The 27,494-nt window shown below is 35.6% G+C and overlaps 1 protein-coding gene across 12 annotated transcripts in view; it reads right to left on the bottom strand.

Moving 5' to 3' along the window:
• The window catches only part of RBMS3 (RNA binding motif single stranded interacting protein 3), a 691,543-nt gene that overhangs the window by 208,158 nt on the left and 455,891 nt on the right, over nucleotides 1–27,494 (bottom strand). The window lies entirely within an intron of this gene.

Below are 27,494 nucleotides of genomic sequence, written 5' to 3'. Positions count from 1 at the left end.
ATGTGCACACACACATAATGAATCTTCTAAACTAAAGGGTTTCAGGGCAGTCAAAAAAATGTCTTTAAGGACAGGCAGTGCTCTCTCGGCTCATGATTCCCTTGTGGTCTCAAATTGTTACAAATCCTGTGCCTGTAAATCCATTTGCACCTATGACTCAAGACCCAGATCAAATGGTTTTAAGATGCTCTTCCATGGGAAGGGCCAAGAGACAGCTGAGAGGAGTCACCTTGGTATCAACAACAGTCGAGGGTTCAATGGGATTCCCCAGTCCCTTAAAAATAGAATACATTTCTAAATATACATCATTTATACTAAATATACATTTTATATATATTAGAATATATTTCTAAAATAAGATAAAGCATCCTTATCCATCTTACATGAGAGAAGATGCAGCTTGGAGAAGTGAATGCCATATACAATTACTTTCTTAGAAACTGAAAATGTGACATGCTCTTTTATTATTCAGTCACTAATGACTAATTCAACATATATTAAATCAACACCAATTATTTGCCAATAATATTCAGATTATTAGTATGCAGCAGTGGAAAAAAAAAAACTGAAAAAGAGTCTTGCCTCCTTTCCCACCCCTCCCACCAAAAACTAACATTCTAGGCTAAATTAAATAACTCATGGGGTTTATTTTTTTTTTTTTTTTTGCTTTTGCTTCCAGGAAGCTCAATTATAGTTCCTTTTCAGATCACGACTTAAATATCATCTCCATGTTTTAAAGAAAGCTAAATATTGCTCCTTACTAATGATGATGACTACTTAATATGTTTTTCTTTGGTGTCATTTATCCATATATTCTATTTTCTATATTCTAAATAAAGCCAAATATGTTTTTGTTAAATTTGTAAGTTGATGGGGTATAATGATAATTTAATTAAAGAGCAAATGATCCAGGAGAAAAATGTATTTTTGCTTCCTCATTTCCTGTTTCACTTGGCCAGACTGATTCTGATGTCAAATCTTAGCTGGTATCAAATCCTGGCCTGGCCACTCATTATGTGTTTGAGGCAAATACTTCAGATTCTCTGAAATCCAGCTTTCAATTAGAAATGACAGAAATTAAGGTGCAGATTTTTGCAGGGACAAAATGTAATGTTCCACAAGCACTTAGAAAAGTACTTGGCATAATTAGTGTTTTATAGATGTTAGTTCTGTTTCTTTCCACCTTCCTGTGTTTCAATTTAGTGAGCAATAGTTCCTACCAAAGGGGGATGGGAAACATGCAGTGATGCTCATGTATAGCAAGCCAAAGTGGGTTTCCTACCAGAAGAGGACTATTATAGCCTTTGGGGATGCTGAAGGTAATATATGAGGATAAGATAAAATAAATGAACAATATATTGAGCCCTACACCCACCATTTAAAGCAGTAGCTCACCTGTGCTTGTCTATAATTATGAAGACACTATTTAAATGGTCTTAAACTAAGCATATATTATATATATGTTATATTCATTGACCACTTACAATGAGCCAGCAGCCATGAGTTTTACATGACTCTAGCTCATTGGATTTACAGGAGAAACCTCTGGAGTAGGCATTATTATTCCCATGATGTAGAGAAGTGACTTTGCACAGGGTCACACAGCTGGATATGTGGTGGCACCAGGATCCGAATCTGTGGTTGAATGTCAGTACCTACTTTCTTACTCATTAACTAGTACCACATGTAACTGAGGCAACATTATTGAGACTGTGTTTGTTCAACCCCTGGACATTATATTTCCTGTTTGGGTTGGTTTCTAATTAAAGCAGAAGAAACACAAGTACAGATGCCGTCATGTTCAAATTCATGCAGGCCTTCCTCAAAGCTAGAATCGGCCCTTCATTTGGAAGTGAGCATAAACTTCCCACAGAGGTCCATTTTGTCCCAGGTTAGAGAATCCTTGCTTAAGAGTCAGTGCCAGAGTTATAAACCAAAAGCCCACAGATGAGGTTCATCAGGTTTGCCAGAAACATTTCAGCAAAATGGATCCTGTTTTAGATAAATGTTTAATACACACTCATTGACAGAACACCCGTAACTCTGGTCTTACCACCCTAAGGCATGTTTGGGGAGTGTGTGTACTATTTATTTATTATCAGCTTCTAAAGAATTCTTCCACACATGGCACTTTATCGCCATCCTTGGAGATGACAAACTATTGAGAAACCATGTGTTTTCCCCTTGATCACACTTCACTCAACCAAAATAAGACAAAATAATTGGTTTCTTTAATCCTTTCATATATTCCCCCATCATTTAAGAATGAAAATGTTTTCTCCAGGTAATTCTTTTTCAATTTTTTAAAAGAGCATCTTTAAAGGATATAAGAAATAATTTGCCTTCCCTGTGGCAGAAAAGCTTTTCTCAGAGAAAATTTTGCAGATAGCATGAGATTCTTTTGGAGAATGTTGGAGATACAGAGGGTTCAATGAGCAGCTGGCATCAGCATTGGGCTTAGCACAGTGCCTGGTGCAGACAAGGGACTCCAGAAAGCATTTGCTGGACCAGTGAGAGAAGTATATACTCCCATGTGTCTGGAGAAAGGGGAAGAAGAAAGTCAGTCCTTAAGCAACAACATGCTGGCTAATGTTTTCCTCCCTTATTTCTGATCTCCCTTATTGTAAATCAGCAGAGCAATGAAGCCAATGAGGAAGCATAGTCACTTTTATTAACTGTTCCCAATGAATAGAGCACTTTCATCTCTGCCAGGGAAGTAAAGTACCTCCATCAAACCAGAAAACAAACAATCAAACAAAAACTGTGAAAGAGGGAGTCTCTAATGCTAACAGGTCCTTCTTTGTATCATATGAAAGATGTTGAGCTCCAAGCCTCACTCTTAGTCAAGAGATTTAAGTTTTGACTGAGCACTTGCTTAGTAAAATACTGGTAGAAGAAGAACCAGTAAAATACTGGTTCTTTCTAGAATTCTTTTATTTAATCTTCAGCAGGTGTCTATACGGACTCCCAGTCAGAAATATTCATAAGACTCTTTGGCTACTTTGAAAGCATTTTCCATTTTTTTCTTCCTTAATAGATGATAATGTCATCTATTTGCATCTATAATGTTCAGTAAAATCTGTAATATTACTTACCTCATTAATCAGAGTCATCTGAGATTCATTCCAAACACCTTCATTTCCCCCAAAACTAATATGCAATCCCTCACCAGGTCCTGCCTCTTCTACCTCCAAAATGTAATTGTAAATATAATTAACAATATGTAAATATAATTTGAGATATGTCTATATCCACTGCCCCCCAGGCCACCATTAGCTCTTTCCTGTGCACAGCAGCAGACTCTAATGATCACCTCGTTTCACCTTGTTTATCTAGAATCCAGTTACAACGCATGAACCAGCACAATCTCTTAAAGATATATATTGTACTACTAAATATATTGTACTACTAAAGATATATATTGTACTACTGACTTCCCTGCTTCAACTTCCCAGTGCATTTAGAATCCAGTCCTGATCATTAGCAAGATCCTGAGGCCCAAAGCTCTGACCCAGCCCCTATGATATAGCCCTGCTCCCTTGCTCCCCGTGTACCAGTGGATCAAATGCCCTTCAACTGCTCAATGACCTCTCGTCTCCTGCCTCAGGGACTTTGTACATGAGTTCTTCACGCCTGGAATACCCCGTCCCTCCCTCCCACTACTGGCCTGTCCATGTCCATTTCAGGTCTCGAATTAAATAGTTAACTATAGAAGGCTTTTTCTGATATCTAAAATTGGTTCTATCTTATTCTCCCTCACTTGTTCGGTTCTTTTCCTTTATAGAATTATTTAAATGAATAATTATACATTTGGGAGGTATTTGATTACTGACTCTCCCATACGGACATTAACCTTCATGAGTTTGGGGACTGTAACTATCTTGTTCACCGCCATGTTTCTAGGGCCCTGCGCTGTACCTGATTGATAGGCGAGACTCAACAAATATTTACTGAGTAAAGGAATAAAACCCAGCATAGACAAAGAGTTTCACTCAAGTGATTTCCCTAAATACTACCTTCTTTTTTTTCTGTTTTTTAAATTGTCTTGTCTATTTTAGAAAATAATTTAGACTGCTAAGAAGGATAGCTAATTTCTATTCCAAAAGTCTTAATGGCAGAATTTAGGACATGCTGAAGTAAGGTGGAGGTAAATAAATGATAGTGACATCTATTTGTGAGGAGGAGGATAAATATTATTACCATACCAGCTATTTATTGAGTGCTTACTTAATAAATATGACTTTTTATTAATGGCTTTAGATATATATCTTCATATAACTTAATAGTCCTATGAGGTAGGTGCTATTCTTGTTCTCATTATATGGATGAAGAAACTGAGTCACGGGTTGATTACACTTGCCCCAAGGTCACATGGTAGTAGGTAGTAGAGCTGGATTCTGATCCAGACACTTTGGTTCCAGAGTTTAGTTCATGTTGCCTTTTTTCCAGAATAGCCAAAAACATGTGCATATGGTAGTAGAAGCAAGTTTGGGAAACTTGGTTAGTGTCAGGTATGAAGTGAAAGCATGCAGGACCCTACATTTCAAATGCAAGACTTCATATCGAGTACAATGAACTCCTTTCCTAAAAACTGAAGCATAGTTAAGGGTACTTCTTTTTTGATAACTGGAATTGAGACTGAGAAAAATAAATGATAATCATGGACTGAAGCTGAGAACTCAGATTTGAATATTCAATCACTTCTCTTTTTTCTTAAATCTCTGTCATTTTTAAACTGAGAATACCAGAGGCACCAAAGAGAAGTCCGAATATATATGATAAACAACTCTTGGATTAAAAAGTAGAGCTCATTGATATTCGTGGTTAACTGAATACATTTAATAAACTACAATAGGATTTAAGACCCATTTGAGATTAAGATTGATCATTGCCTTTAAAAAAGAACATCTGCTTATTTTAGAGGAAAAAAAATCAATTGGTAATGGTTAAGTGTAGGCATAACCATCATATGCTAGTGCCAGTTCAGGTCCTACTCATGTCCTAAAATACTGTGATATAAATGCAAAACTCATTGTCATATCTGTCCCTGCTTTGTCAGTGGAAATCTCTACTGGGATACCCAGATAAGCTTTTAGTGGGCACTACCACGATATCTTAAGAGAGGAGGAGGTTCTGTCTTGGTTCCCCTAGCTGAACAGACGGAGTTTCAGACAAGAGTAGAGTTCCAGCCACTTCATGATGGGTTCAACTGTGCAATCTCTAAGGTAAGAAAATTCTCCACTCTTAATGATAAACAGTACAATGTATTCCTTACACACTGGGCCTAGATCAAAGCCATATTCCAAATACTGGGTTTTCTAGGAGGAAAAAAACAAAAAAAACAAAAGAACAAAACAAAACAACTGCTTGAGCAGCTATTTAGATAATGATGTCAGCTAAAGTACACAGCCATTTGTTCTTTTTAACATTTGTTTGTTTGGGGTTTTTTTTAATGGCATTCTGAAACTCCAAAGATAATAGATAAGAGGCTTTTAAGCATCATGCCAACATCTTTGGTCAGTCGCCTTCATTTTGTAACATGGAGTTTCTGTTAAAACAGCAATACATAAAAAATAGGATTGACTTCAAGGCTTTAAGATGAGATCAATGCAGGAAAAGGAAATGAAATTCTACTAGGGTAGCATTTACATAACAGCCTTCTTTGAAAGAAATCAATGTTATTCACCTATTCACCCCACTTGTGTCTGAGAGGCTTTTTAAAAAATAAATAAATAAAGGGACTTCCAAAAGTAGGATTTCTTATGAGATTTCACAAACATGCTGGTAAAGAGGAATAATGTGCACATTCTATCAGGGGCTGGGATATGAGGGTTTTCGCTGATTTCCTTGCCTGACTCCAGCCAGGTCGAAGACTCAGGGCATGGGAGGAGCCAAAGCAAAACAAACAGAAAGGGTCTGTGGAGGGCAAGGTTTCAGGGGACATTACCAAAAGGAATTAAAAGCTTTGAAAAGTAAATGGAAATCAAATTTGTATTTCAAAGATCATGCAATTTGGGAAATTCCACTCAATATCAAAGTAAAAATGTTTCACTATTTAGGCTATAAAATATCTCAGTATTTTCAACTTCAAAATCTCTGTAACTAACTCAAAGAGCAAGAAAATGGGACAGGCATTAAAAAAAAAAAAGGCAGTCCTTTTGAAAATTAAATAATTCTCCTGAATGTTTAATCTCTTCTTGTAGAACACTTGGTAAATCATAATACCAGAGAAACAGGGGAGGAGGGAATATCAAGCCTGGGTCATTTTGGAGAATCTCCCACATCTGTGTAGGCTCATTCCCAATAGCATATTTCTGAGAGCTTTGATATTCAATGGAAAATCATCAAGGCAAGATTTTCTAATGACTATACAAGGAGCATGGGTTATGGATTACTCACGAATGAATCATGCTCTTTGGAAAGTCATAGGGCCAAAATCCACAAAATACATTAATACTTCCCATACTTCCCAAGGTAAACTATGTAATGGAGTCATCATGATGGCCTACCCCACTTTACAAAAGACCCTTCGTAAAATTAAGTAGTATAATGCATGTGTTTTCATTCTTTAAGTATGAGATTTAATCTTTACAGCACAATTATGTTTTGTTTTGATATAATGTTTCAACTTTATATATGGCTCTTCTTCAACCATTTTGTTTTCATAATAAATTCTTTAAATTGTACTTGAAATACTGGGCAAGAAATATTTTCTCTATAGCAATGTAGAAGAGAGCTATCCATTTCAGTAAAAATGTGTTCACAAAGTAAACAGAAAATGATCTTGACATAGTTGATTTTTCTTAGCTAGATCACCTGTAAATATTTAAAGGGCTATAACGTATTGTAATGCCTTTTGCCTTTAAGATTTTGTTTTGGGAGAGAGAGAAAACAGATAGCCTTGGCTACCGAGTGGAAGTGACTTAAGTCCTACTTTCTAGGGTAACAAGAACCCGTTCTGGAACATGTGACTATAATTTGAAGTGGGTGCCAGATGATGTCATAGTTTTCTTCTGATAACAAGCTCTCAAAGTAGAAAGTCTCCTCTTGAAAACAGTGGGTTTGTCTCATTTAAAATTATAAATGGACAAATCATAAAATGACCATGTATTTTTGAAGAGTAGGTAAAAAATAAATTCTAAAGTTAGTGAGAAAAAAAAGATAAGCAAAAGCAAACAAAACACACATGCACACACACCCAGGTATATTATTAAAAAGAAGAGAAATGTCAGGGTGGTGGTGGGCATAGGGCTTCCATATTAAAACATCATAGAAAATACTCATTATTAATGTTGTAAGTTATCATATGATTTGACAGATGAATGAAAACAATTGAAGTAGCAAGGAAATTTTTAAATATCACATGGTAATTTAGTAGATGAAAAATGTAGCATTTGAATTCAAAGAGAAAAAAATGTATTATTCAATACATGGTCTTGAAACAGCTGCCGAACCACAAGGAAGTAAAAAATAAATAAATAAATAAAGTTGGTTTCTCCATCTTACAATGTATGTCAAAATAAATTCTAAAGGACTTCAAGGTTAGAGTTTTAAAAATTAGTAGAGAAAAAATACCATGTTAATGTTTTTCAGAGTGAGCATTACATTAAAAAACTATAAATATCTTTAAAAAACCTGATATGCTCACCCCCAAAAGCACCAGGAATGAAGGCAAAAAGATAAGTGACTGACAAACACCAACTTTCTTTAATGCAAGAAAGTACCTACAAGTCAAGAAAAAGGTCACCAGTCCAGTTGAAAAATGGGCAAATGATGTGGAGTTTAAAAAAAGGAAATACAAAAGCTCTAAAAACATGAAGACATGTTCAACTTTAGCTCACATTTCTCTTACTGCTATTATGATTAAAATATGGTAAATCTTCACCTATTATACTTAGTTAGGAAAAAGATTCCTTGATATTGTATTGGTCAAAGAACGCATCAGGAGATGACTTCTTATACTGCCTAGTATAAGTGTGACTTAGGACACCAATAGCAGGAGCAATTTGACAGAGTTTATCAAAATTCAATAAACAATCATGCATTATTTTACTTAGCAAGTCCACTTGACATGTTGTTCCTATAGATATGTCTGCATGTGTAAGAAAATAGGCACAAACATCAATTTTCATTTTTGTGCTATTTGTAATAGAAAAAGATTGGAAACAACACAGATATCCATAAGTAAGGAACTTTGACCATTTTTTATAAAAAAGTATTCTACCTCTATAAAATGAAATACTATAGAGCCATAAAAAATAGTAAAATAGTTTTCCTTGTACTATTAATAAAGAACTCCAAGGTACATTGTTAAGCAAAAAAAAAAAAAAAATCAAGGTTTAGAAGAGAGTGTATACTTGGCATGATTGGAGTAAAAACATAAATGCATGTTTGAGATTCAGGAACTGCCTCTGGAAACACAGAAAATGTAATACTTGTTCCTCTAGGGAGGAAACTGGTGGGGGGGTGATGTACCACAGATAAAGGAAAGAGACTACTTTTCACTATGAAGCTTTTGCATTTTGTAACTATTGGTACATATTACCAACTCGAAGTATAAAATATACCAAGTGTACATAAGAAGAAGAATTTGTCACAATTAAGTTTTAAATTTCTCAGGAAAATAAATGGCTTAATATTTTAAAATATTGATACATACAAGACAGCAAGAAAGTCAATGATCAGACAATGATTACTTGAAGTATTAGATAAAATTCAGGATCCACTCCCAATTAATGGCACCACCATTTTAAAAAGATACTGATTTGGCATTAAAAATTGGTACTTTTTCATATTCAGTTTCCAGAAACTCATAATAACCCAAATACTCTTCAACTGAAGGATAAACAAAATGAAGTACAACAATTCAATGAAACACTACTCAGCAACAAAAAATAATGACTTGATGATAGAATCAACAACATGCATGCATTTTTTTAAAAGATTTTATTTATTCATTTGACAGAGAGAGAGATCACAAATAGGCAGAGACAGGCAAAGAGAGAAAGAGAGGGAAGCAGGTTCCCTGCTGAGCAGAGACCCCCCAATGCGGGGCTCGATCCCAGGACCCTGAGATCAGGACTTGAGCTGAAGGCAGAGGCTTTAACCCACTGAGCGACTCAGGTGCCCCCATGCATGCATTTTAAATGCCTTATGCTGAGTGAAGGAAGGCTGATTCCAATGACTATATACTGCATGATTCCATTTAGAGAACATTCTGCAAAAGGCAAAAACTACAGGAATAGAAAACAGAGTTGTGGTTTCCAATGATGAGGAAAAGGTAGAAGGGGGGATTCCACAGCAAAGAGGCAGCACAAGAGTGTTTTAGGAACTATTCTAGATCTGGATAGAGTACCTAATAATATAGCAACTACATTTTGTAGTGAGGCAGCAAAATAATTTTAAAGTAGATTTGGAAAACAGAAAAAGGAATAGCTAAAAATAAAGTAATAATAACTTGAAAATAGTATCTAGAGCAGGGACTAATACTGTCCGATAAAATACTTTATAATGATTGGATAAATGGTGTGACCCTTCTGTAAAACAAGCACTCCTATCACAGGTAATTAAATTAGTTAGTATAGAGAAAGGTGATGTTAAGTAGTGTGAAATAAATGGATTAATTTCTAAGCGCTGCTGAGATATCTGATTAAAATCGATTTAGATACTTATTTGATATCAAATATGTTAATGAGTTAAATGTAGGGGAAAAGTAAAAGATACATTAGTGAATATTAATGAAATCTCTTACATTTAAAGATTTTTTAAGAAGGCATAATGGAAAAGATTGTTTCATAAAAAAATGAACTATTATTTTTCAAAATGGAAGTAAAAGTTAAACAGTAAGCTAGGAAAAGCATGTAAGAGAAATGTTATAGACTAATGCTTAATATCCTTAATATAGAAAGCACTTTGTTACAACATTAGGATTACATCAAATTCTTTTTTTTTTTTTTTTTTTTAATCTAAGGGATAGAACTTGCACCAAGCCGTTTAAAATCAAACCCAACCAGACTAAACCAGCCCCACCTAGCTCTATTCAATTCAAAGGGCTCACTGGGATCTGGTCTGGTCAAACTGACCTGATTTTAACCTGTACAACTTAGCTCTGATGCATTTAAACTCAAGCCTATTGGTCGGAATTTTATAGTATCAAGGAATTTCCATATGCATTAGCTTGGTTTTGCTTGGAGCAGATCTTCCAGTCTTATCTTTTGATCTCAATAAAGCCGGCACTCCAGTAGAATATTTTTTGATCCCTCTCCTCTAGGAGACATTGATTATTCCCTCTGTTTACCTCCCATCCCTGGTCTCTTTAGGACACCTCGTCCACTTTGTGTTTTATCCCTGAAAACGTACTTCTATGTTCACTTTACACTCAAATTAAAAATACCTGCTTAATGAATAAAGAAAAAGACCGCAAACGTCTCCTAGTGTAAAGGATATTCAATTACCACAAGGTAAACTAGGCTCTAAGGTATATGATGTTTTTTTGTGCCTTCAATCATTGAAGGATTTTCTACCGGGATTTTCTACCATGGATTTTCTACCGGGCCATTAAGATTTGATTTTTTTTTTTTTTTAAGTCTTAATCTAGGATTGCTGGAATTACTTTCTTTCATGACTGAGATTTGCAGCCCCTTTGTAACCACAGGAGGAACTCTATTCAGTTGTTTGAATTAGGTATCTGTGATAATTGTTTTTGTAAGTGGTACTTTACAGCCTAAAAAACAGTAGCAATAGCAACACATTTTCTCTCCAGTATCTCAGGAATGCAAGGATTAAAAAAAAAACATGATCAGGTTCTACTTAGTTTCCATGCGTCCTTTGGTCCATCCAATGAAAAGATACCATATAGAAGGAGGAAAAAAAAAAAGTGTAATTCTTCTCATTCAGGCTTTTGAGTAATGTGCCTTTTCTTCTGGACGCAGCTCTCAAAATTTATATACAACTCAAAATAGGAAAAAAAAAATTCTACAGCTTAGTTTTTGAAGATAGATTGCTTCTCTAAAGGAAGTTTCTATAAATAGGTTACTTTTTCTTTATAACAAAAGAACCACTTATCAAACACTAATATAAAAACCAAGTGCATGGTTTGCTGAAATTGATGGCCAAATATATCTACTGTTCTAAAAACTAGATTGAGTATTAAAGTAAGTAACTGAATCTCAAGGAAGAAGTCACCAAAGAGACTAAGGGAATGAAACATTTAACCCACTACCGAATATTAGTACTCATTCTATTTTGCAAATAAGAAACTTGCTCTTGCAAGTTTGGGAATGGAAGGAAAAACATGCCTAGCTAGGGGAAGAGCTACTGACTTTCTCGCTGATCTCTTCTCCTGGAGTATTCCATCCTCCATCCAAGAAAACTAGAAAAGACAAGATTTAGTATAATTAAATAAGTAAATCAGTGTAACCTAAATAAATAGCCCTTAGTATTTACTAGGAACATTCCAGGAGCTCTGATAGTATAATTTATTTAATCCACAGCCACCTCACAACTATAGCACAGAAAGGAACTATGATTATCTCCATTTTACCAATGAGGAAATTGAACCAAAGAGGGGTTAAGTAATTGGCCCAAAGTCAAACATCTAGTTAAATGGCAGAACTAAATCCTGGGATCAATCAGCTTACTTACTATGTCTGACTTTGAGCAACTTACTTGAATTCCATAGTCTCAGCCTCCTCATCCATAAAACGGAGCAGTATGTTTTGCCTAAGTGCCCTTTGAGGGTGAAATAGGAAAATACATAATTGTGGAGGCCAAGAAAAGCAAGGCTGTACCCACCTTGAGTCTAGCACAGACATAAGTACAGCCATCTTGACAAAGCAAAAGCTGGCACCTTGCACCCCCTCTCCACCTGCTCCCCTCCCCTCAGTAGTATGTGTGAACAAATAGTTAACTTGCAGAAATCACAATCCTGCAAGACAGGAAGGAGTCTCCCTCCGTCTACAAATGTCCCAGTGTTAACTCTCATTAACAAGGACAACAAGGACACTTGATAGGAGGAATGTGACATTCCACCAGTAAACTCCCAACTGTCTTCATGTTAGTGCCTCATTAGAGGGAAAAACAGCCTTGGCTTGATAATAACCAGGCCTCCAATATCCTGACAGTCTTCTTTAACCTGATAGCCCTTCTGAACAGCCCCTTTGTCCTCACTCACCGCTGAGTCCACCCCTACTATGCCTTTAAAAACCCTGACTGTAATCTGGTACAGGGTCCAAGTCCCTACTCTGCTGCGTCAGGTATACTTGGGCCCAAATTTAAGCTTGTCAAATAAACCCTCCTGTGATTACATCGGTGTTGGCTCCTGGGTGGTCTCTCAGACCCGAAAACTCGGGCATAACAAAAATGTATTAAGCACCATGGTTGGCATATAAACTAAAAATGTTCCCACACTAAAAATGTTCACTGATAAAATGTGGGGACAGGGGAGCAAAGACATTTTCCGGCTCTGACTCCATCTTTTGTTCCTTCTAGCTTTAAGAAATATATCTGACATGTAATGTTGTATAAATTTAAGATATGCAAGGTGTTGATTTGATATACATATTGAGAATTTGATGCATGTTTATTGCAAAATGATTACCACCATAGCATTAGCTAACACCTCTTTTAACTGTATCTTTTAGATTTGGGTATCAGAAAGTGAAATTGAAATCACCACATATAAAGGATAACAAGAGAAATATTCTATAGGCAGACAAAAAGCAGAAAGACAAATATGCAGGAAACTGGAAATGTTTAAATCCTGAAGTTAAAACAGAAAACTCAAAGGCAGAATTATCTTCTCTGCAGAACCCCAAATAGTGTAAAATAATTCTACTGAATCCAGGATGGATACTTCTGTGCCAAACCTACGGCAGTGAGAGATTAACAATGTAAACAAAACAGCTTGATGAAAATTTTCTGAATGAATGGATGACAAAGGTCAAGGGGAGAAGCTCTTGGTGCTATTGACAAAGGACTTCATTAAGCCCTCAGGGAAAATAGATATAAATATTTGTCCGAATGACAATTCAAATCAATGTAAAGGTTAATGAGTCCATTCCGTTGATGGCACTGGCACCCAGCCCCCAAGCACTACAAGGACACAACCTGCAGAAAGCTTTAGAAAAAGAGAATTTTGGGGGGCGCCTGGGTGGCTCAGTGGGTTAAAGCCTCTGCCTTCGGCTCAGGTCATGATCCCGGGGTCCTGGGATCGAGCCCCGCATCGGGCTCTCTGCTCAGTGGGGAGCCTGCTTCCACCTCTCTCTCTCTGCCTGCCTCTCTGCCTACTTGTGATCTCTGTCTGTCAAATAAATAAATAAAATCTTAAAAAAAAAAAAAGAAAAAGAGAATTTTTTAAAAAACTAGAAAAGTTTTCTCAAATAGTTTGAAGTTGAAAAACGTGTGTCTCATTGCTAGCTATAGAATTAATTGTAACAACCCACAGGATGCTTGGTGTTTCAACACATTTATTTTATATTCTTTTTGTTCCTTTTAATTTCCATAGCCCATTACTTTTTTTTGTTTTGTTTTGATTTGTTTTGTTTTGTTTGCTTGTTTTTAATTCTGGAGAAGGAGGAATGGAAAATAGGAGATAGAATGCAAAGAGAATTTAATCTTTACAAGAAAGAAAAGGATTCTTGCACTTTTGAACACTGCCTTCCATCGCAGAGAAAGCTTTTGAGATTTAAATATTTTAAAGTTTACTGAGAGGAAGGTATTAAAAAATACTTCTATATGGAAGCATCATAGTTGAGGGTTTCTGCATTCCCTTTACAAGCATTTACTAATCGAATGCCTTATTAAGAGAGAATTAGGACAGTATTAGGAAATCACACTGTAATAATAAGCTCAACTCCCCCCCCCCCAGTTCAGTGTATCTATATTAAGCATCTCCTGTGTTCAAATGCCTGGCATTAGAACAGACACAGGGGAAAAAAAAAAAAAAGCATAATTCTGCCATCCAGTGGGATAAGGTAAGTATATAGCAATTGCCATAAGAGACTATGTATCACAAATGGATATCCACTGTAGGAGAGAACATTTTAATGTGATGCCCTGAGAGTTAAGAACAGGGGCGCAAGGATAGCGAGATAAGAAATTAGGAAAAGCTGCATGAAAAATGTATTTCTTTTTGAGCAGGATTTGTTGAGGAAATGAAGGTAGAAAAGGGGAATTCTAGGCCTTGTGAACTGGAGATATAAAGATATACCAAGAAATCATTGTAAGAGGTCTGTGCTTATACATGTTTTTACAGTTGTTTTACCTAATTAAAGACCCTCTGCATCAACGTGGCCATCTTGGTTCTACCAGAAGTGTGACAAGTGTTTATGAATCTGGGAGTCAATAGAACAAATTTTAGGTAAATATTTATCTGTCCGATTACTACACTATTTCCAATCATCCCAGAAAACAGTTGAGCTCCAAACTGGATTTTTTAGTTAATTGGACACCCTTGTAGGTCAAAATATAGCAGCTGTCTGCAAATGGTTTGAGACTGGAGGGTGGTCTTTACCCATTGAAAACGGAGGTTTACTTCATGTGGTCTGTGTACCCGATAATGCCCATTGATGATTGTAGTTCATGGATTTCTACAGTTAAATTATATTTCCAGCCTAGAGGGTAGATGTTGATGAATTAATTTTCATGATGCTAATAGATGCTACTAATAGTGGGGATATCTACCAGCTCCTGCCAGAACTTCTGTAGAGCTGTACAAAAGTTAATTCTGATAACACTTTTGTAGAGGCGGCACTATAAACATCAAATGGAAACACTGGGTTCCATGAGGAACCTGACAAGAAGCTGAATAACTTGCCCAAGTTCAGCAGGTCAAGAGACAGAGCCAAACTCAAACCAAGATCTCTCTGCCTCCAAAGGAAAAGATGGTGTTCTCGATCGTATGTGCCCTCTCACCAGTACATTCAAAGGAAGAAGAGTATTCCAGCCATGAGGCTCTCATAGAAAGCATAGAATAAACTGGGCAGATGTTGTAGCAAAGACAAAAGCACTTCCCTTGAGATGAGAGAAATGAAGAGGTTGTCAATATATGTAAACAAATATTAAATTATGTCTTTTCAAAACAAATTACAGGAGAAATTTTATCTTAAATTTTTTTTCATCTACCACATGGATTTAGTGGGTTAAAAATCATAATGAGTTATGAAGGATGACTAGAGAATGATTTTCTTTTTTAAAAAAATTTTACTTTACTTTTTAAAATAAATTTAAAATTTCTATTTTTATTTATTTATTTATTTGTTTGTTTATTTGAGAGAGAGAGAGAGAGAGAGAGCAAGAGAGCATGAGTAGGGGAAGAGGAAGAGGGAGAAGCAGACTCCCCACTGATCAGGGAGCCCAATGCCAGGCTGGATGCCAGGTCCTCTAGATCATGATCTGTGCCAAAGACAGACACTTAACAGACTGAGCCACCTCAGTACCCCTAGAGAATGCTTTTCTAAAATCTTTCACATTAGGTCAAAAGAGGCAATAAGCTTAAGGAAATCGTGATTTTCAGACTGTACAATTGAAGACAGTACCATTTCTTAAAAAAAAAAAAAGATTTTATGTGAACACTGAGCATAAACAGTGTTCAATTAGTTACATGTTAGTATTTGCAATATTATAATAACTCTTATTATATTAGCATTATTATTTACTATACTTAGCAAACCTGGAAGCCTCTATTTGAGATGCATCCTATCCAGTGACTAGGACTCGATGATACAGTCCAGCTGTAAGGTGAGTGCCACAGGAAATTAGCAGTGACCAAAGAAGTGACATAGAACAGCTCTTATTTTTATTTTTTTCTTAGAGAGTGCATGCACACATGCTTCAGCAGGAAGAGGAAGGACAAAGGGAGAGGGAGAGAGAGAAACCATGCCCAGTGTTAGACCCCATGTCAGGCTTGATCTCATGACCTGAGCCGAAATCACGAGTCAGGCACTAAACGACTGAGCCACCCAGGTGCCCCCAGAATAGCTCTTATAAGAACTCCCATGTCATATCTGTATTTAACCCTGTGGCTCACAGATACTAGTCTTCCTAACCTTCCTAAATTCTGGCAGACTCACATGACACTCACAAATTACAGTCCCATTCCCACAATCTCAGCATAACATACATGCTGTGTATATATACAGTTGCAATAAAATATTCACATATCCTGTCAAACTATATTCTATATTATATTTGCTAATGAAATTATAATGTGGATGTTCAGAAAAATAAGCACTGTTTCTGTACTTGAAAAAATAAAACAAACCTTCACAATAGTTTAAGGTATCTGCCTGCTTATTTCCTAAACAAACAAACAAATACAGTAGTATAACTTGTATGATAGTAATTTTTTAAAATTCTTCCACTTAAAGTAATTTTCTAGAATACATCTAGGTTTTCAAAATAAGATCAGAAAGATGAGAGGATATTTTAAACCTCATCTTTACCCTGGCTACCTTCCTTAATTCTTCTAATTCTGAGGAGATAAAAGGGCTTGATTCTGAAATTCTGCTCTGTATCAGTGGCATTCAAAGTTATCGTGTTTGTTGGTTTGACTGCTTTTTTGTCTCAGAAACTCTTTACACTCTTAAAAATTATTGAACACCCCAAAGAGCTTCTGTTTACACAGGTTATATCTAATATTTACCATTTCAAAATTTATTTTAAAATAACAATAATAAACCCATCATATGATAACTGACAAGTTTTTATTTTAAAAAATTCAAAAACAAAATAAATAAAGACAAGAATGACCTTGTTTCAGATTTTTGCAAATCCTTGTAATTTCAGGTTTAATAGAAGACAGCTGGACTTTCATATCTGCTTCTGCATTCAATCTGTTGCCATATCACACATCTTGTAGCTTTTGGGAAACTCTACTCCACACTCATGAGAGAATCAGAGTCAAAAAGACAAATAATGTTTCAGTATTAGGAAAATGTTTTGGTCTTGTAGACCACCAGAAAGGAACACCATAGGTCTTTGGGACCACAGTTTGGCTCAAACAACCCATGCCATCTTAAAGCGATTGCACATAAAATAGGTTAGTTTCAATATTTGGCTTTAATGCTTTTATATTTTAAGAACAAGGGTATTAAGGTGCCATTATCTTTTACATTGGTACAATTTTGATTCTTTTGAATGGACCTTTATAAAGGTATATTATGATTAGTAAAATCATATTAACAACCAGTGGTCTACTTACTCACAGGACATATGATTGTAATTCTATCTACCCTCACAAATGTATTATCAGTGGGCAAAATGTCCATGCTTTTTCCAGAGAAGTCCGTTACTTATGAATAGCCGCTACCTTACTTAGTGTGTGTCTAGTGTGCCTATCTTCTGGAAAGTCTGGGAAGCTTTGGAGATAGTGTAGGTCATACTCTGGTGTTCTCTCCAGGAGCAAAAGAACTGGGGTATAGATACTCTACTACCAGTCAAGCATTGCTTAAGGGCTGCCTAACCAGAAGACTGTAAATTCCTAGGTACTTCTGATTCTCACTGCATGTAGGAAATGGGCTCCTAGAACCAGAAGGCAGTCCACTTAGAAAAAGAGTGGGGTGCTGGCTGAAGTACATTCACTAAGCACCCTGGGAAGGCTAACACCTGCTCCAATAACAAACAACTAGAAATCAACTTAAATTGTTGGCTCTATTTATTTTAAGTCATTTTGGTGACTCAGTACAACTGTTTAATAAAACTTCTGGTCCAAAATAAGTCAAAAGAAAAAGGTTATGTTTTCACATTAACAGCTTCCCAATCTTACTGTAGGTCTGCAATACAACTTTGGCTGAGAAACACATTTTTTGTAAATGTATTTCACTGAAAGTCTTTTTAGTGGTTTAAATAACAAGGATTTGTTAACCCATAACAAGAATCCAGTCACTTCCCTGGATTTTTACTTGTGTCTCACAACTAAGTTTTCTTATGGGACTCAACCATTAACAGCTTCAAGATACTCTTTATTTTGGGGGAGAATGAGTTGGAGTAGAAGCACCATCTATGCTTTAGATATAATTATCTAAAACTTACAGTTGATATCAGCTATATAACTCTATGATCTCTTCTAAGCTATAATAATCTTTTAATAACAAGAACTCTTGAAACCAAGTATTCAGGTTGAGACCTAAGAGACACATATTTATTTGAATTTAGATTTACAACTGATTTTTTTTGGCATATTTTATGGAACCAGATGGTATGAATTAATATTTGATTTCTTTGGGTCAAAATAATGTACTCTGAGATCTAAGCACCCACTCCCAAAGACTCTCGTTTAAGATATCCAATAGTCTTCCATTCTAATATATCCTTATAAGAAGTTACAAATAAATTTTAAAGTCAAAATAATTAACAAGATAGTTTTTTTTTCCTGTTTAACATATAAGCAACCCAAATAATACAAAGAAGATTAAAAATAGGAGAAACTAAAAAAGTCCTCCAGAGGCTGTTTAGTGATTTAATTTAGAAATGGTGTGCATGATATTCAGTTTAAACAAGTTCCGTATTAATGTGGTAGTTTTCTGTTGTTGCTAACAAGTTAATAAAAAAACTTAGGGGCATAAAACAACACAAATTAATGATCTTACAGTTCTATAGGCCGGAAGTACTACACAGATCCCACTGGTCTACAATCATGATGTCAACAGGGCTGAGTTCCTTTACAAAAGCTTTAGGGGAGAATCCAATTCCTTGTCTTTTCAGCTTCCAGAGGCCACCCACATTCCTTCATTTTCAAGGCCAACAATGTGGACCAAGTCCTTCTCATATTGTATCACTCTGATCTCTTCTCCCCTTTGCTTCCATTTTTTTTTTTTTAAGACTTTATTATTTATTTGACAGAGAGAGAGAGAGAGAGAGAACAGCAGGGGGAAGGGCAGAGGAAAAAGCAGACTCCACTGAGCAGGGAGCCTGATGTGGGGGACTCAATCCCAGCACCCAGGACCCCCAGGCAGAAGGCAACTGCTTAATTGACTGAGCCATCCAGAGGCCCTGATGGCTTATACTTTTAAGGACCCTTGTGATGACATGGGGCTCACCTAGATAATCCAGAATAATTACACTGCTTTAAGGTCAGTTCAACAGCAAGCTTAATTCTTCTTGGCCATAATAACTAACATATTAACAGGTAGTGGAGAGTAAACAGAGATATTTGGGGAGAGGGAACATTATTCTGTATTTCACAAGTAGTTATTTACTTATTTAACAAATAATTATCTGTGAGAGGCATTGGTTAGACACTTTAAACATAAAGAACAAGGTGCAATCCTTGCATTGAGAGAGTTCATAGGCTAATTGTTTAAGGGTAAAGGGAAAGACAAATATCAAAGTCCCTTTGCAGAAAAATGTATAATCTAATAGGATGAATGTGCCTTTGAAATATATAAAAAATATAAAATATAAAAAATATATAAAGACTGAAAATATCATAAGCATATCATAAGCATACCAATTTCCTATGAAGGATTTTTTTTTTTCTGGCAAATAACTAAAATAACAGTTAATGAACTGATTCACCATTTAGAGGCATAAAGAGCTAAGAATCAGAGGAAACAGTATTAAGATAAACAAATGATACCTTGTTCAGATCTTGCCTAATGAGTGTTTTCATTTATATTCCTCTTAAAATATTTTCTTAAACTTTGCAGACTTCTCATTCTAAAAATTAGATTGTAAATAATGTGTTATGGGCATGACAGGCTTCTGGATGGGACCACAGTGGCAAGCATTTAATTCAGGATACCATCCATTTATCCAAAATTTGTTTAAGACACATTTTTTAAATCAATGCTATTAAATGAGATTCTAGATTTAGAAATGGACTTAATTATTCAGAGCCACAGAATATGGGTTGTGTCTTAATTGGCCTTAGGCCTTTTTGCTTGCTAATAGGACTCATTCCGATGGACACCAAATGGCTTAACTACTCATTAGGGGTGCCGACAGAAGGCAAAGCCCAACATCATCTCAGAAATAAAATTAAAGTTTTATAATTTATTTTGTAAGCTTTTACTGTGAAATTGTCAATGCAGAAATTTTTGAAGACCGGAATGGATTATTTTAGAAGGAATAGATGGAGATGGTTTGTGATTCCGGAGACAGAAAACCTCTTTATCCTTCCTCTCTATTCCATGAAATTACAATTGCTTTTAAAAAATCAGGTTCTGGAGCCAGGTGGCAACTTCAGACAAATTCTGCTACCACTCATTGGTGCTTATACATAATTACAGAAAATACATGGCCAGTAAAGCATATTGACCATATCATATTGATTAAATGCTTTAGATTTTTTAAATACTATATTATAGTAGAAATAATAAGCCAATGTAGTACTTCCTCTAGGCAGGGTGAAGCAACATTATGCCAAAGGGACAAAAGCATAGAATAAGAGCTCTTTTTCTCTGCCTATTCTCAAGATACTCACTTTTTTTTTTTAATGTGAAGAAGAGCAAAAAGAAAAAGGGGGCACGGCATCTGGGTGGCTCAGAGGGTTAAGCCTCTGCTTCAGCTCAGGTCATGGTCTTGGAGTCCTGGGATGGAGCTCCCCATCGGGCTCTCTGCTCAGTGCCTGCCTCTGCCTACTTGTGATCTCTCTCTCTCTCTCTCTGTCAAATAAATAAATAAAATCTTTAAAAAAAAATAAACAAAAGTGGGAAGAGTGATTCTTCTCACGTCTTTAAAAAATAATAATAATAATAAAAATAATTAAAAAAAAAAAAGAAAAAAGGGGCAAAAGGCCAGCATGGTAACAGTTCCTAACTGGATCCAGCAGCAGAAAGTTCAGACCAATACCTAATTTCAATTTAACTTAGGCATTTGCTATGTCAGAACACAGAATTCCTCATTGCACTGCCCAAAGATGAGTTCTTTAAAGAAATAACATTTGAGTGCCAGGATAACACCTGGAAAGAAGTCTAGGGGGGGAAAAAGCTTTTCAAAAAATAACTAGAATCTTTCTCAAAGTAAGTTTCCTTTTCTTCTGAATAGTTAGTGTTCTCTCTGTATATTTAGCTATACACATATGAATCTTTGCAAACTATTAAGAATAGATTTGAAGATTTATCTCAATGTTTTATTCCAAGTTTGTTGATGCACAGGAATTTTGTATCAACCATATACTCTCAGGAAGTTCATTAGGACAAATATAAGTAGGAGGGTGATTCAGTTCAAGGGAGTGCACATCAATTCCGAAAAACATTGTTAAGAATCTACAGAGTTGAGCAATAGTTCTTGAAGTAGGAAAACTGGAAAAACAAAAACAAAAGCAAACACGAAAACAAAGCCTGGTTTAGAAAACTCGGAATCAAATAAATAAACAAAAAATCACCTCAGCACTGCTTACATTTTCCCATCTGCTTCTATAAAGATTAAAACTTCAGAGAAAATCAAGGGAAGTATCAGATTGAGTAAAGAAATCTCCAGTGTTGTTCAAAACTTCCAACATTCTAATCCAAAGTCTCCAAATGTCCTGCTAAAAATCATTTCCATTCCTCTTAAGCCAACTATAGCCATTCCCACTTTGGACCTCATTATCAACATCCACCACTCCACATTCATCCAGGACCAAAACCTCATAAGTCCTTTTCTCTGCGGCCATAATTTTCTGTACTTACATCCCACCTTCACTTCGCTGCTGGCATTACGACTATTTCCCAGTTTTCCCTTCCCTCCCCAATTTCAACAACCATCCACCTCTTTATGTCCTTACTTGTTCTAAGGTTAGCCATGTCACTGGTGGCATTTTTGTCTTTATCTTCTTCCATACTTCTCTTGCCAAATTCAAACTCTGACTACCGTGTATCTACTACCACTAATATTAATCTTTATCATCCCAAATATGCAGTTCATAAGTGCTGCTGTTAAAAAAAAAAAAGTCACAAAAGCAATGTATTTGGTCTATGATATTCACTTCGCCATGTTAGCTGGGTCTGCTTTCCTCTATGGTCAGAAGTATTAAATCAAAACAAAGTTACCCATCACGATTCTGGGAACACCCACCTTAAATCTGAGTTTCCCCAAATCAGAGCTTGGGATAAGGTAGTTTAATTGGGAGCTGATGCCAGGAAGCAGATATTATAGAAAGGGAAAAGAAAGGCAGGGAAGAAGGAAAAGCCAATAAAAGGTGCCTTCCTGAGCTTGTTTTACACTGTCGACAATCCTCTGAGGAATCTTGTCGAATGTGACCCAGAATTCTCTCTCCAAAGAATGAGAAGCTCAATTTTATCCATTGACTTCAATATTGCGTTAACTGAGAGTCATCCCTAGAAGTGATAACTCTCCCAGAGTTTGCAGAAAACCCATGCTGGATTGGGTGAGCTTTTATAGATTTTGCTCTGCGGGAGAAAAGTAGAGAGATTCAGATGCTTCAGATGGGTACTTCCAGGATGAACAGAGCCTGCCTACTTCATCTGCAGCTGTAATCAGGTAGGAGGGAGGAAGTAGCATGTGGCACCAACCCATTCCAATCATTTCTAACCTCCTGAAGATATGATCCCCTGTACCTTCTCTGTCAGGCTTCTCATTTTCCAGATTTAGAAATTTAACTATCTTGGTCTCCTTTCCCCCCTTTAATCAGAAACCAACTCATATTTTTCACAGTATCAACTGTGGCTCCACAGGAAGTTTGAGAAATGATTGACCTAGCCCATGTCCATAGAATTCACATAGATTCTAAGACTCTAATGACTACGAAATTGCCAGGTTACTCCGTGAAGTTCACTAATAACATCCCAACAGTGTTTCATCATGAAGCAACATGTATTTGGTACCTCGAAATAATCAAGAAGGCATAACTAACATTAAAAATGAGAGACTTCACAGAAAGTAGCTCCTAAATATTGCAAAAATCCTCTTATTAATGAGAAATCTAAACTAACAGTCAGGGATTGTAGTGTTTACCAGTCAGGGATTGTAGTGTTTACCAAGTTTCTTATGCAAATGATGTTTTAGTTTTCCAAAGATGAGAAGCTCAGGGTTAGGCAATGCCTCAACCAAGTAAAACCATTAAAAAATATATTTTTGCTAAGCTGTATACCATAACACTTTTCTATTTGTTTCTTTATACTCAACAACAACATTTGCTACATTTGTGGACTTAATAGACAGGTATCATTGGGGAAACACTGATTGTAAGGGACCGCAACACTGTCCACTGATAAGAATTTGTATACTATTGCCAAACATTCAGAATTTTGTACCATGTCTTTAATTGAATATAAATGTCATTTAAGTACTTTGCTGATCTTTTACTCTGGGAAAAGTTCGAATGTAAACAACATTTCTTTTCATGTTCTTTAAAGAATTACCAGACTTTAAATATTTTTCCTTGCATACTCCCACAAAATATAATATATATCCCACAATCATACACATTTTTATTTACATAAACACACTACAGAAAGATTGTATGTCAAAGCATCAATAAGGCACAAAATTTTATTCTATCTGTTAGAAAAATATGATTCCTCTATCACTCACTTAGTTGTCTAAATTGCTGTTGATCACGGATTTGTTAAAATTAAAAACATCTCAAAAACATATCACATCTCAAAAACATCTAAAAACACTTCCCTACTTTTTTGAAGTTCAACTGGGATTAGATATAATTACCTCAAGAGAAAGAAAATCATACTACAAGTGGGTTATTCCATTTTCTTCTGGAAAGACTGCTCCATTGATAGGAAAATGTGTTTATAGGCAGAAGTCTAGTTTGGAGCAAAATGTGATTTATTTTTCTACAAACCAGCCTGCACGATCCATTCATCAATACACGTCCTTATACATGGAAGCCTTTTCTACATGGTACATCGCTCTGCTCCGGGGGCTCTTTGGAAGTGAACCTTTCAAGTTCATGCCCTACAGATCCCTGAAGTGTCTGGGAACTTACCCTTTGCTTCTGCCAGAGGTTTGAAAATGAAATGCTTTGGGGCTGTACAACATTGCTGTGCAATTCATTATGGGACAATGAAATGTCTGGGGTTAGGCAGGCAAGCAACTAATGATCCTTCATTTTGTCCAGAAAACATCAAGATCAATATGTAGGACATGCAACATTTATGGAACACTGTGTTTTCTTTTCCCTCTAAGAGAGGGAGAAAATACTAGATGATCGTTTTCTGCAGATGGCTACATGATTGACGTTGGCCTCTCCTTCCCACCTGCTAGTAGAAACATAGCTGCCCGATCCCATATCATATATACCAGAATTCAAATACTTTATTTTTTTGGCATGTATATTTGAGCTTCATTGATCCAGGTAACCAAAATCTGGGAACAGTGTTACAACCCAAAGTGAAAAGAACTAGTTCTGGAGGCTCTAATACACATTAACAATCCATGATATATTCTTAAAATTAGATCTTTTATATGAACAAAAAGGAGGAGCCCAGGAAAGCATGAACCAAAAGAAGATATCTACAAAGTTTCCTTCCAACTCACATCATCTGTCAGCAGGAATCAAGATTAAATACCACCCTGAATCTTTTTTAATGAATAAATTGTTGCTAGGCTAACAAATTGGAATGGAAGCAACAACTTAAATGTGGTCAGTGTTACACGTCCTTGTAAATATCCTTAACTATAATGTTTTTTGAATTTGAAATTCAAAGCAATGCCAAAGTTTTGGGTTGAATTAGATCTTTTTCTAATTCTTGTATAGAAATGACACAGTAGGGGATTTGGGAACTAGATGATCATCTCAGGGAAATAATTATCTTTGCATCTCCTTTAAGAGAAATCATTTGTCAAAAGTGACAGAAACCAAAATGGCACTGTATTTGCCCAGTGACATGTGCACATTTCCCCCAAGTCATCCCTAAATGGAGAAATAAAGAATGCAAATTCAGTACCAATTGTTCCCTACTTTCTTAGAGTAAGATAAAAGCAGGGTCTAGTGTAAGAAGATGATTGACTTAACATGCAATCTTTTCTAAAGCTTACAACTTGAGACTCTCTGGTCATTATTGGATCATTGTGAGGCCATCAATCACATGACCTTAAAACATTATATTGAAACAATCAATGTGATTTCCAAAAAAATTGCAAACTTCTGAATTCAAAGATGCTGAATCTTGATAATATAGAACACTGAGATTTTTATAATTTTTTGAATTCTATTTTAATTGTAGGGGGGTCAGATCAATTATTGTTGGTTTTAATTAGTATACCCACAAGCAAGGATATATATCTCTAAAGCTACATTAGGATTGAAAAAGTTAAGAAGCTGGTCATTTCTTTTGAAAATATCAAAGGAATCACTTCCAATTTGCTATTAGGGCCTATAGTGACATCCCACTTGCAATCTTCAACTTGGAACAGAAAATTGGATTAAGAAATGAGCATTTGAAAACATTTCAATCAACTACAGTAAATAAGCAGAGAGGACCAATAAGGGCAAACAACATACACTCATATTTGATCATACCCATTCTGATTTTGTGAATCAGCCTAATGAAGGCATTTTACTACTGGACTTAACCAAAATACCCACATTTTGCATTATAGCCTGTTTTTTCTGTATCAAAATTCAATATTAAAGATTAAATATTAAAGATTAAATACTTTCTGTTAACATTTGAAACTTTTACTAAATGGTTTGACTTCCACTGCATAAATAAGCAAATTCAAGTAATAATGATGATCAATATTGTGTATTTAATTTTACTACATTGAGTGCAAAGCTCAGAAGCATAAACTTGTATCTCTTAAGAGTTTTATAACTGAGCATAATTATTTTGCCTCTTGTGTTCCCATGAGATAAAAGTGAATGAAAAACTCATAACCAGGTACTTGCTATTCACAATGTTTCCATTGGGTGTAGCTATGATATTAGACAGGTTGATATCACAGCCTGTGTTTTCAGGAAGAATGCCCAGACATTTGGGGATTTATAGGGACTTTCTTTGTCTTTAGCATTAAATTGTATTAGTCAGCTATGTTCTATGGGGGAAAACCAAATAGTACAGTTTCAAATCAAGTCAAGAAGGATTTCAATGTCTTTTTATGAAAATGAAGAAACCTAAAACAAAACAAAACAAAACAAAAAAACCCTGAGAGGTATTTTAACTTGAATCAACAATAATTTCTACATAATTTGTTCATTTTAAATTTTTTTATATATAACCATCTAATTCACACCCAGTTTGGATGCCTTCTATATAGAAGGCATTTACTGGATAAAATGGGATAAATAAGGGGAGAATCCTCTAACAATTCAACCCCTTTATTCAGTGATAGGTCTGAGCAGAGTGTCTTAAAGTGTCTTTTATGCTAAAAGAAAAAAAAAATAAGTATTTCTCCTAAAATTCAAGGGCAGCTTACATGCTGAGATGAAAACTGCTAACTCTTCTTAACAACACCATATGTCTCCAATTGGATCATAATGCAGTCAGTTCTCAAGGGAACGTTACACATGGAAGCTAACCAAATTGAGGCACAGGCATCAATGTCTGTGTGTTCTCTGATTAACCAGGAGATGCTACTTTGGATTTTCCAGATCATCTAAGTGAGCGTCTGAAGGGCCTTTCTCCTTTCCCAACACCCTCCCCAGATGAACCGAGTCCTAAAAGGACCCTGACCCCTCTACATTAATATTTCTCTTTTTGTTCAGATTTCCTCTTCTATATAGCCTCAATACATTTTAAGGAACTGAAATATCCAACCCCTGAACTCTCTAACCATGTGTTTTAAATAGCAGACACATTGCATAGCAAACACAATGGAAGTCCAGCTTTAAAGAATCAAAAGGAAAATATAAGACTGAAGAAGTCACATTTTTCCCTTGAGAGTCACCGAAAATGAAAGAGCAACCAATAAACCAAGATGGATTAGTCAGACATTTCTTTATCCACTCATTATAATTCTTCCTTTTTAGCACTCCATTCAATCTCAAATATTTTTATTCATGAGTAAGATATATTTTTAAATCTACTCACTGAATATTAAACCCTTGCCATATATACTACTACCAGATTAATAGCAAGTTGAGGCATTATAGCTTAAGTCCATACACATGTGATATATTCAATTCTTTATGTTGAATGTAATTTTTAATAGTAGAAAGTTATATCATCTTATGATGTGTATAAAAGCTTAAGGATTTTGCCTTGGGAAATGTGAAATGTCCTCGGAGAGTCGAGATTGGTGCTTCTCAAACTGTTTCTAATGAGTAGACAGTTTACAAAAAAAAAAAGGAAAAGAAAGAAAGAAAGAAAAAATCAATATGTCAGGTACTGATATTTTTAAAAAATATATAAAATTATGCATTCAGATTTCATGGTAACATAAAATTGCTACAAAAGTTTCTAAATGCAAAAAAAAAATTCTAAAAGCTTCTTCTCACTCTCTGTACTCTTCTTGTGATGGACTGGTAGGAAATGTTTGGAAACTTGCATCAATCAGTGTATTTCACTGTGACTACCACTGTTTAGAGAGATACATTATAAAATAGAAATCAAGGGGCACCTGGGTGACTCAGTTGGTTAAGCAACTGCCTTCAG

The sequence above is a fragment of the Lontra canadensis genome, unplaced genomic scaffold (genome assembly GCF_010015895.1).
Source record: "Lontra canadensis isolate GAN:19392208 unplaced genomic scaffold, GSC_riverotter_1.0 scaffold20, whole genome shotgun sequence".
NCBI classification, from domain to species: domain Eukaryota; kingdom Metazoa; phylum Chordata; class Mammalia; order Carnivora; family Mustelidae; genus Lontra; species Lontra canadensis.
Note: the sequence above shows the minus strand (reverse complement) of the source record. Positions and strands in the feature narration are given on the sequence as shown.